Here is a 10538-nt window from a genome sequence, read left to right on the forward strand (position 1 = left end):
TGGTTAGACTTAGATACATGTGTCCAATTTCGCATTTTTGAACATCCATTTTCATTTTGACTGTTTCTAAAACAGTCCAAGCACTTTAAAAAAAAAAAGCAACAAAAAACAGTTGTTTTTTGGCTATTTTGTTTAGTGTCCGGAAAACGAGCCATTTCAAAACCTCCCGATTAAGTCACATACCAAAGGCACTGCACGGTTACCTAGCAACCCCACCGTTACCTAGCAACCCCAACAGAGTTCCACCCCATTACCTAGCAACCCCAGAGTAGCTCCAGCACATTTGGTCACCTAGTTTTATCACTGCCGTACAATGGCTGCTGGAAAAGGTAAGTGTTTTGTTGTTGACTTACCATCCAGAAACCATTTGCTGTCAACATTTTGACTGTGCAGGAGGGCCCACTTCTGCTTTTCAAAGATGTATGGTTGTATATTTGCATTTCTATTGCCAGCCATTTTCACGAGCGAGTGTAAACGTTGACTTTTGGGAGCGTGGCCAGCAGAAGCTTCTCTGGATTTAAAGTGACAAGAGGCCCTAAAAATAGTTGAAAATAGGCAGAGAGTCCTTAGGAGAGCATTGGTACAGCTATATTTTTAAACAAGATTTGAATAAATGTTCTTTAAAATCAGACAAATGAGGAACATCCTGAAAGAGAAAATTATTTCCAGTTTTCTAACTCAGTGACATATGTCAGATTTGTTACACAAGGCCTTTCAGACACACCCCTGTTGGATATGATTACAAGTGAAGCAAAAGCAAGTTTCATATCAAGTTACTGTTTATCCCTCATGAACTTTAACATGTTATAAAATAAAGCAATGAAGGCGTGGTGATTGTGACTGGACACTAAATTAATCCACAAATATTTGCAGAATCTAAGATATTTCATTCTTATGGGTTGAATAAAATGACTCACGACTAATTCTGCTCCTGACTGTACTTGTTGAGCCTAAATAAAAAACAAACACTTTCTGTTATTTATAAATAGACAATTAATTTAATAAAATTAGCTTAGCTGAATAACATGAGCTTCCTTCACATTATGCTAACCAGTAAGACCAGTTAAGTGCTGCGCTTTTTCTCTTCTTCAGCTAAGAGGAGAGTTTTAAGCAATCAAAACAAACATTAAACGGCAAAGAAAACTCGCTGAGTGTCCTGCTAATCCTGTGGTCAACATAATCCCAAGGGAATTATTGATTTTATTAGCAAGGAGAAGAACAATGAACTGTAAAAACATGCCGTCATCTTGAGAATATTAACGTAAAGGTCTAATCTGAGCTTGATTTTGATTTAAATTAAATTCAAAAATACATTATTTCCAAAGGAAAATTAAATGTTGTCATAACTCAAATCATCCAAGTAGCTTTAACATTGCATAAACATTTGGATTTGCAGTTCGCTTACAAAAAAGTACAGTATGAAAGCAAACCAAAAAGATAAAGTCCAGTTTTGGTCCGTTCCAAATTACATCTTTAAATTCAGCTCTTAATCCTGGAAAATCTAAAGAAATCTCTTTTTGCTTCTTTTAGCCTGATGGACATTCAGAAGCTTTTAGCTAAAAGACAAGTATTCACATTTTAGACTGATTTTAATATGTTATGAAACTGATCAGTTTAGGACCATTATTATAATCTAATGCACTTTTAACTTCATTACGATTTTGACAAGCGTCCTCTTTTCCTGCAGAAATACAACATGATGTTGAATTGTAGCAGGATGGAAATGAAGATGCAGCAGTTGTATGACTAAGGTGGTTCTGTCAAGTAAAACAGCCATCCAGACATGATCGGATTACTGAGAGATTTAAAGGCTGAGGAAACTGAAAACAGACACCCTAAAATACACTCAGACGTATCTTCATTTCCATAAAACCCCTTTTTTAAATAAAAGAGAAACTAAATAAGCAGAACATATCCTGATTGCTTGTTACTGAATTAACCTCTGCCGGCGGAGGCGTAACTAGAAACCATGTTAGGTTAAACAGGTCGCACCTGTTTATTAGCATGGCTGTATGTTGGGAGAGAACTGGTTGGGTAAACACAAACAGGTGTTGTGTGTTTGCTCGCTGTGACTCCGCTGTACGCCGAGACTTCACAGATCTGTGTTTATGCTAATTTGGGAGAGAAAATATTGCAGTGTTCGGACGCAGTTCGTTTCCACGTGCCAATGCCGTAGTTTTGATGGCTATTTATTAATCAGTATGCCGTTTTGATAGGTGATTGTTTCATATAACGTGTGGATGTGCAATAATTATTTCCAGCTGAGCAGAAACTAAACTGAAGATGTTATCGTTGGGTCTAAAGGGGAACGATCCATCACTACATCTAGATTTCAGCCTGATTGCCAGTTCCTAGCTGTAATAACTGAAGCTGGGTGCTGACAAAGTTACAAAGTCAGCCTTCTGTCACCTGAAAAACATTTCCAGGATTAAAGGACTAATTTCTCAACAAGATCTAGGGAAACTGATCCAGTCGTATTGATTATTGCAACAGTATCTTCACAGGTCTGCCTAAAAAAATAATCAGACAGCTGCAGCTAATCCACAAAGTACCTTTAAATCTAGACTAAAAACACACTTGTGAGCCATAAATGTGTTTTAAAATACAACAAATTTTTTAAATAGTCTTATTTCACAACTTGTTAGCTCTAAGAATTATTGCTGTAAAATGCAATAGTCTAAGCATGGGTTTAAAATGCCTAGTCAGTCAATGGCTTAAATATTTACAAATTCAATTGAAAATAAAAAAAAAGAAAAACATTGCTCACCGATTTCAGAAGAGGGAGCACAACAGCACAAAATGGCGCCGCCTCTAACCAAATATTCTACAACCAGAAGTACAAAGAAGCAAACTTGTTAATATTGGTGAACTAAACCCATCGTTTTAGCAGTAAACATACATACAATTATTCTGCAATGCTTGCCAACTATCAATTTTATATTGTTTTGTTTTCCATGAATCTCCGTCTCCTTCTTTCCGTTATCTGCTAGCATTCAGTTAGCCACCACCGTCTGAGATGGAGATGGTGGGCGGGACAATGCGCTATTTAGAAGCAGCTCATTGGTTAGATGAAACATGTGACTTAACAGTAAACTCCGGAAGTACAGAGTGAACCGAACTAGTTAATAACGGTGAACCTAGCTCAATGTTCTAGCCCTTAAACATTATATACATTAGCAACGTTTACTAGCTATTAATTTTGCATTGTTTTTATACTTGTTTTCCGTGAATCTCCATCATTCAACTGTTAGTTGCTCAGCTACCACCGTCTGACATGGAGGTGGAGCAAGCCGCTCATTGGCTGAATGAAACATTTTACTTAACAGTACTTCTCTCCTACTCCTGAAGTACGGAGAACCAAATGAGTTAATAGTGGTGAGCTTATCTCATTGTTCTGCCCGTAAACATGCATAAAATCTGGTTAAGCATTAGCAACGTTTGCTAACTATTAATTTTATGTCGTCTTTGTACCTGTTTTCCATGAATCTTCGTCTCCTTCATTCAGTTAGCTGCTCAGAGGTCTGAGATGGATGTGGTGGGCGGGACAATGCACCCTTTGGAAGCAGCTGATTGGCTGCTTCCAAGTGGCATCAGCCAATGAGCCTTCTACATACTTTAAACTGAGATCAATCAGATGTGGAACCGATTTTGCCATTGAAATGGTTTCATTTTGACTGAAGTCTGAGTTGTTTAATTAGATAGGTCAGATTTGAAAGTAACTATTACTGTGAAATAAAATAGTTAGTGAGAAACACTACGGGCAGGTACCAGAGAAAAGGGGAAGCCCACAGTTTATCCCTCACTGTTGCCATTGATTAAATTAGCAACCGGCAAGCCGCCGATTGACTGAGGAGGCAGAGTGCAAGCAGGCACTCCATTAATATCAGCCTGTGCTCCGCTCAGCTGTAACTTCACTGTTTGCTTAACAACAGCCATTCATCCTGATGTTTCCAGAGAGCAGTGATGGAGCGCCCAGGGAGGGCCGCGGCACCCAGCGGGTCAGCCGACAACCGCTCAGTTCGTTTGTGTCACCGTGGGAAGGAGAGATGGAAGAAATGTGAAAATAAACCAAAACCAGAGGGGGGGACTTGGTGAAAGAGTGAGATGATGAGATGGCAGGGAGAAACTGAGAAAACAAGCAGAGGAGAGCTAAGAGAGGGAAGATGGAGGGCGAAGTTGATATTTCTGAGATTGGTTTTAATGGAGTGCTAAGATAATATTTGAATATGTTCTCACAAACAAGCTTCTATATCATGGGGAATATGAGAGGGAGTCAAGTGAGGCAGAAAAAATAATTTTATTGATATTTGTACAAGAAGTTTTAAGACAAAGGTAGAGCAGGAGGAAATAAATTTTACCCACACTTCAGTTCAACTTAGCAATATTTTCAATTGATTTTAGGTGTAAAAACCTCAGTTTTGGTTTGGCTGAAGTGAATTCTGTTGCATTTTTACTGCGTGTGTTCAGAGACCTTTCAAAAGCAGGAACTGAACTACAGCACAGGGCATTCTGGGTAAATACAACCAAAACAATCGCTAATGCTAGCAAGAGAAATGGCTCATGAATCACCTTTTACCAAAAACAAATGAGAAATCCTGAAACCTGCATTTTTTTTTTTTTACATTTTGTGAAGAAGGAAGTTGCGCTTATGTCTTCTTCTGAGGTTTCTGTTGTTTCCTTCAGTGTTTCTTGGTGCAGCGCCCCCACAGGCGATGAGAGGAACAGCGTTTTCAAAGGAGTTGAGTTCGTTTGACACAGTGCAGTGTAAAAGTGAACTGCAGCAGCAAAAAGTGTAAAAAAATATTGTAATTTTGAACTGAATCTCCCAGACTATGAGATTGATTTTTTTATTTATTTTTTTAATGGAGTGCTATGGTAATATTTGAATATGTATTCACAAACAAGCTTCTATATCATGGAGATTGTGAGACGGAGACAAGTGGGGGAGAAAAATGAATTTTTATTATCACTTTCATTTCCTATTTACTTGCAGGGAGTTTTAAGAAGAGGAGAAGCAGGAATCTAATCAGAAAGCAGAGCAGGAGGCACAGTTAATTTCCCAAATTGTAACTCTGGACATTCTTCACACTTTAGCTTGATTTAGGGACATTTTCAATCGATTTATTGTGATGGAAAGTGCTTTTCTTTGGGGATTAACTGTTCAAACTAAATTTTTAATTTACACACAGCACCTCTGCAGTGCTGCCAGCGTTGCAATGAGGTGATTGTTGATTCGTGGGTGTGGACGTGAGTTGAAAAGGACACGTTTGGCGCACCAAACAGAGTTTAAGGGGAGGCATAGGTCACCAGCGGGCTGTGAGGTGATGGTTTACTTTGCACAATTCCAGGGGATTAGAGGCTTCGCTTACGCAGGGAATGCATGCAGATCCTAATTATTCAAAGTCTTGCAGAGGATTGATGACACGTCGAGATCACACACCACCTCCAGAGAGAAAAACAAGCAGGAGCGGAGGAGTGAAAAACTTAGGGAGGTGACTGGAAGGCTGGGGGCGCAGAGGAAAAAAAAAGATTTGAGAATGAGAGTGGATTTGGAAGAAAGAACTGGAGGTTAAAATGAAAATAAGTGTCACGCAGAGAGGAGGAGAGGGAGCGTGGTGGTGAGAAACAATAAAGAGGAGAGACGGAGAGATCCTGCTTTTTGATTATTTAAAACACAGCCAGGTGTTGAGACGCTGTCACCTTCGCATCAAAGATTTACACACAAATAAAAAACAACATTCAGGTTCAGAACTGCCAAACAAAGACATTAAAAATGTGATATGCAAAGTTTGAAAGAAAACAATACAATTCAAGTTTATTCACACTCCACTGGTTGCAGGTAAAGCTGAATTTCTGAACTACGTGTTTTTGTTCCTTAGTGTAAGTAAGAGATGCAAATTTGTCCAGAAACAAAGCATCGCCGCACCATCACACAAAATAGAGAGGCGATTTTAGCAGTTTTAGGATTTCTGTTTAGTCTTTGGCAAAAAATATTCCTCCAGCTAGCATTAGAACCGCGTATTTGTTTTGGTTGTATTTACCCAAAATGCTATATGCTGTAGTTCACTTCCTGCTTTTGGAGTGGACTCCAGTCCACTTGGCGTTCACATACATATTCGAACCGCATTGGAGTTCACTTCAGTAACCAAAACTGAGGTTTGTAGACGGACCGCATCAGAGTTTGGTTACAAATTCACACCTTAAAAATGACCCAAACTTTCTGGACAAATGGACTAAAGTTAGATTAAAGCCAGAGTTGGGTAGTAACTCTGGCTTTTACTCACATTTAAGATTACATTTATTGGACCTGTTACCGTGGTAATTTCTTGGGAGCCTACTTCTTACTTTTACTTTAGTAAAAATATTTTGAAGTAGAACCACTTACTCTCAGATTGACTGGTCAGCTGAATAATACCAACACTCTACACACCACTGGGAAAATAAACAAAAGAGAAAAACACAAAAATGACTCACATTCACAAAAAGAAACGAAAATGAACTTTTTGTTAAACAGAAATTCTGGTTCATTGCTGTTGAACTCCCACATAACTCTTATTTTTGAGAAAATCTCCCACACAACAAAAGTCCAGCTTCCACTACGCTGTGCATTCATTGAACAAAAGCTCCACTGTGGCATACACCACAACACGGAAACATGACTCCAGTCTGGATTTTCATTCCTCCTGAAAAAGAGCTCAGCAGGCGATTCAAAACAAAAAGGACACAAGTAGACATGTGTGTGCACGCGTGTGTGTACACCCACAGCACATACTGGGTGGAGGTGAAGGTGTTTTTCAGGTGATGCATCTCACACACACACGGATCAGGGCTACATGAGACGTGTGGATCTGATCATTTTTCAGCCCCTAGTAGTCTGTCAGTTGTAGGACTAAATGTTTTGGGAAACCACCATTGGAGAGCATAAAAAGAAGTGTATTCATGTTATGAGTGTTTTCAGTGTTAAAGTCAGCTGCAGTCAGTAGCTGGTTTTCCATTACACATGTGTGCAAAACTTTAATATTCTGCTAAAGTCACAAAAACACAAATTTGAAACTGCTGTGTTTCTATTAAATAGCAAACTCAATTAAAATCACACATGAATAAGCTAAAAAACTAAATTGAAACTAAAACAAAAACTAAATTGTGCCATTATCGGCCTACCACTTCCTGTTGTCTTCTTTGTCGTTCCTGCCAGTAGCAACATCCTGTCATTGATTATGTGACTCGTATCATGCGAAAAAAGTGTTTTGATTGCAGTTTTGCTGGATAAACCCACTTCAATATATCCTATTGGCTAAACTTTTTATTGAAAATGTAGAGTTTTATTCTAATTTTTGTAATGTCAATGTAAACGCAGCTAATGAAAGTCATGTGAGATCTGGGGGTTTGTGGCGAGCGGAGACGCTGAGAGAAATGACGCTGACTCCAACTGACATGTATCCCTTCCTCACACTCACAAATGACTTTTAACAATTGTAAAACACACACACTGAGCGCTTTGTGCACACACAGCTGATATGAAGGCATTTTGTGCGTGACGGGTCGACACACGGTCTCGCTCACAGTCTGCACTCAGCAAAATAAAAATCTCATTATGCTCATGAACCTGAAGGTATGAGAGCAGTCTCTCATCTCAACTCATGGCCCAGAATATTAAAAGGCTTTCTGCTTCTCCCCGACTCCCCTACGCGCTCCCCCAGCCCTTTCTCTCTCTGCATACATATGACTGAATCCCTGCAATTCCATTCTTGCTCGCCTTTGGGATCAAACGCACTCACAGTACCCCAGGGGCCCGGGCTGGAAATGAATTGCAATTACAGCCCTCTTTTTCTCACAGTCTTTTCTTATTATTTCATTGGTGTCTTCCCTTTTTTCTTTTCATTCTGCTTCTCGACTCCTGCTGAATCTTTTTGTTTGCTAATATATGTGACTGTGAGTGTGTGTGTGTTGGTGGGTTTTAGGCGGAGTGGAATGTGTGCTTTAGCTTTTGCCTCAGCTGGGACTGCATATTGACCACATCAGCATGTGGTGTAGTCAAAGGGTTCAGATTATGTCTGGCTTTAACCTCTCATTTAATGCATCAGGTCTCAGAACTCGTCCTTTGTTTTTTCCTCTTCTTGTTTTATGTTCTGACACACCCAAACTAAATAGCTGTGCTTGCAGGTTGCAGATGTCACTTGCTGGGTGACGGATGCACTTTGAAGTTTGTGTGAATCAATAAACACAACCTTGGATGGACATAAAAGGAAAACAGATTCTGACAAGGAGCTATGCAAACCTATCAGTGAGTAGTCATCAAACCTTTAGTTTTACTTACAGAAGGCCACCTGTTGTGTCCAGATCGCTCAGCTATTGGGGACAGAGGTTCAGTCAAAGTAAATTTACACATGCATCAGTGGCATCGTAGAGCTGACTTCAGGACATGTAGGTGGATAAAACTGAACTTGAGAGCTTGATGTTCAGTCAAGCTTCCAGAATCTTGTTCTTTAGTTGGGGTTGCAACAATCATACCATACCACTTTATTTATAAAACACTTAAAATACAACACATTAGCTACCAAAGTGCTGTACTAAAACAAAAACAAAGAACAATTAAACAATAAGACAATTATTATCATGATGTGTGTTTTGATGGTGGACCCAAATGCAGAAAGGCAGAGACTTTGAATAAATGAAGAATGTTTAATGAAAAATTGATATACTTACAAAATAAATCACAGGGAGCCAGAGGAGAACAAAAAACATAAACTCAAGGTAAAATCCAGCAGAGGACACAGAGAGGAAACGAGAAAAATAACAGATTATAACGGGATGAAAAGTGCCAGAAAAAATAACAATATAACACTAAAGAATAACTTGACTTAAAAAAATTTTTTAAACTAGAGTAACGAGGAATAACTAGAAACAAGACATAAACTAGAATCACTTGGAAAAACTGAACTAAATAAACAGAAACAAGACTGGTCTAGTCAAAGGACAAGAATCAGAAACAGAATAACAAACAAATTTACAAACAAAACAGGACATTAGAAAATAGAGATCAAAACATGACAGATACAAGGAAGAGGACAACATGAAGACACAGATGCTAGCTCACTCTGTTTTAAAAAGACATGATGATGATGATGATGCTGATGGAGCAGTAAATCAAACTCTTCCCCTCTTTTTCCTTGATCTTCAGCCCAAACTTGTTCTTCTCTCCGTCTCTCTTTAAGCGTCACTCAAGCACCAGGCCTGAGATATTTGAACTCCCCCACCAAATTACAGCTTTCACATGTGGAAGAGCTTCAGGAACTCCTTGATCCTGTGGGTGTAAAAGTTTAGGATAAAAACTGAAAGCTGCTTCTCCATGTTTGGTTCTGGTTCTGGAGGTGCAGACCAGAACCAGAACCAGAAGACCTGAGAGGTTCTGGAGGGTTGATACAACAACAGCAGATCCTTAATGTTTTGTGCCGCTAAGCCGTTCAGTGATTTATAAACTAACAGGATCTTAAAGTCCATTCTCCCAGTGAAGGACTTTAGCCCTGGGTTGATGTGCTGTCTTCCTGGTTTTGTAACAGCCTTTATGTGGCTCTGAATGTTAAGCTAAAAATAACAGACATTTTCCATCTTTTGACTAAACTAGATGCATGTCATTTATCTCAGAGGTATCCAGGAACACAAGAGTTAACTAAAATACTCAACAGACTCCAAGGATTCAGAAAATGTATGATATACCTATACTGTCTGTCTATGGGAAGCGATAATGAGCTGTAATTTGAAGTCACAGACTTAAGCTCTAACCTTAATGGATCTGTTTAATCTGCTTTTTGTTTTTTCTCTTTGGCAGCGACGTCTCAGTCAGGGTTAGTAGAACTTGGGTTGTCATCTTGATCTTGCAATCAGAAGTTGGGCAACCGTCTTCAACGATACGACTAGAAAAGCTATCTTCAGATCTAAAGATGAGCTCACCATGAATTAATTCATTAAGTGGTGGTGTGAGGACTCACGGTTGGGTGGGCATTAAAGGAAGTGTGTGTGTGTGTGCGGCTGGAGTTTGGTGAGCTTATTGATCCTAAATAACGACCATAGGACTCTGTGATCTCAGTCAGGTCCATCGCCCCCCGATGGAGTGAGCTGCAGCCGTGACCGGTCCCCATGGAAACCAATCGCTGCGGTTACTACGGGGCAAGAATGTGTGTGTAGGTGTGTGTTGGGCTGGGACATTTCTGGAGATTTTGTATCATTCCTTTCTGGTACCAGAGAGCTTATCGGCTGCTCTCCTGGCTTTGTTTAGTCCCAGACCTCTAAAGACCTGTTTCCTTTGACAATTTGGTCAAAATAAATCTCAATGTCGGACAGTAGCAGCATTTCCATTTACAATATAGCTCTGGAAAAAATAAGAGACCATTTAAAATGATCAGTTCCTCTGATTTTACTTTTTATAGGTATATGTTTGAGTAAAATGAAAATAGTTATTTTATTCTATGATCTGCTGACAACATGTCTCCGAAATTCCAAGCAGTAATGTAGCATTTATTTGCAGAAAATGAGAAACG

At 39.3% G+C, this 10538-nt stretch overlaps 1 long non-coding RNA gene across 2 annotated transcripts in view; it reads right to left on the minus strand.

Annotated features, from left to right (window-relative positions):
* LOC106938578 (uncharacterized) overlaps positions 1-3553 on the minus strand; it is a 46972-nt gene extending 43419 nt beyond the window's left edge. For both annotated transcript variants that reach the window (XR_001422655.1, XR_001422654.1), the window contains exons 1-3: positions 3472-3553; positions 2768-2824; positions 354-535 (exon numbers count right to left, since the gene is read on the minus strand). This is a non-coding gene — a long non-coding RNA (uncharacterized LOC106938578). The remainder of the gene's footprint in view (positions 1-353; positions 536-2767; positions 2825-3471) is intronic.
* Between the last annotated feature and the right edge of the window lie 6985 nt (positions 3554-10538).

The sequence above is a fragment of the Poecilia latipinna genome, unplaced genomic scaffold, assembly GCF_001443285.1.
Source record: "Poecilia latipinna isolate Pla-1442-1.1 unplaced genomic scaffold, P_latipinna-1.0 Scaffold2632, whole genome shotgun sequence".
Taxonomy (NCBI): Eukaryota; Metazoa; Chordata; class Actinopteri; order Cyprinodontiformes; family Poeciliidae; genus Poecilia; species Poecilia latipinna.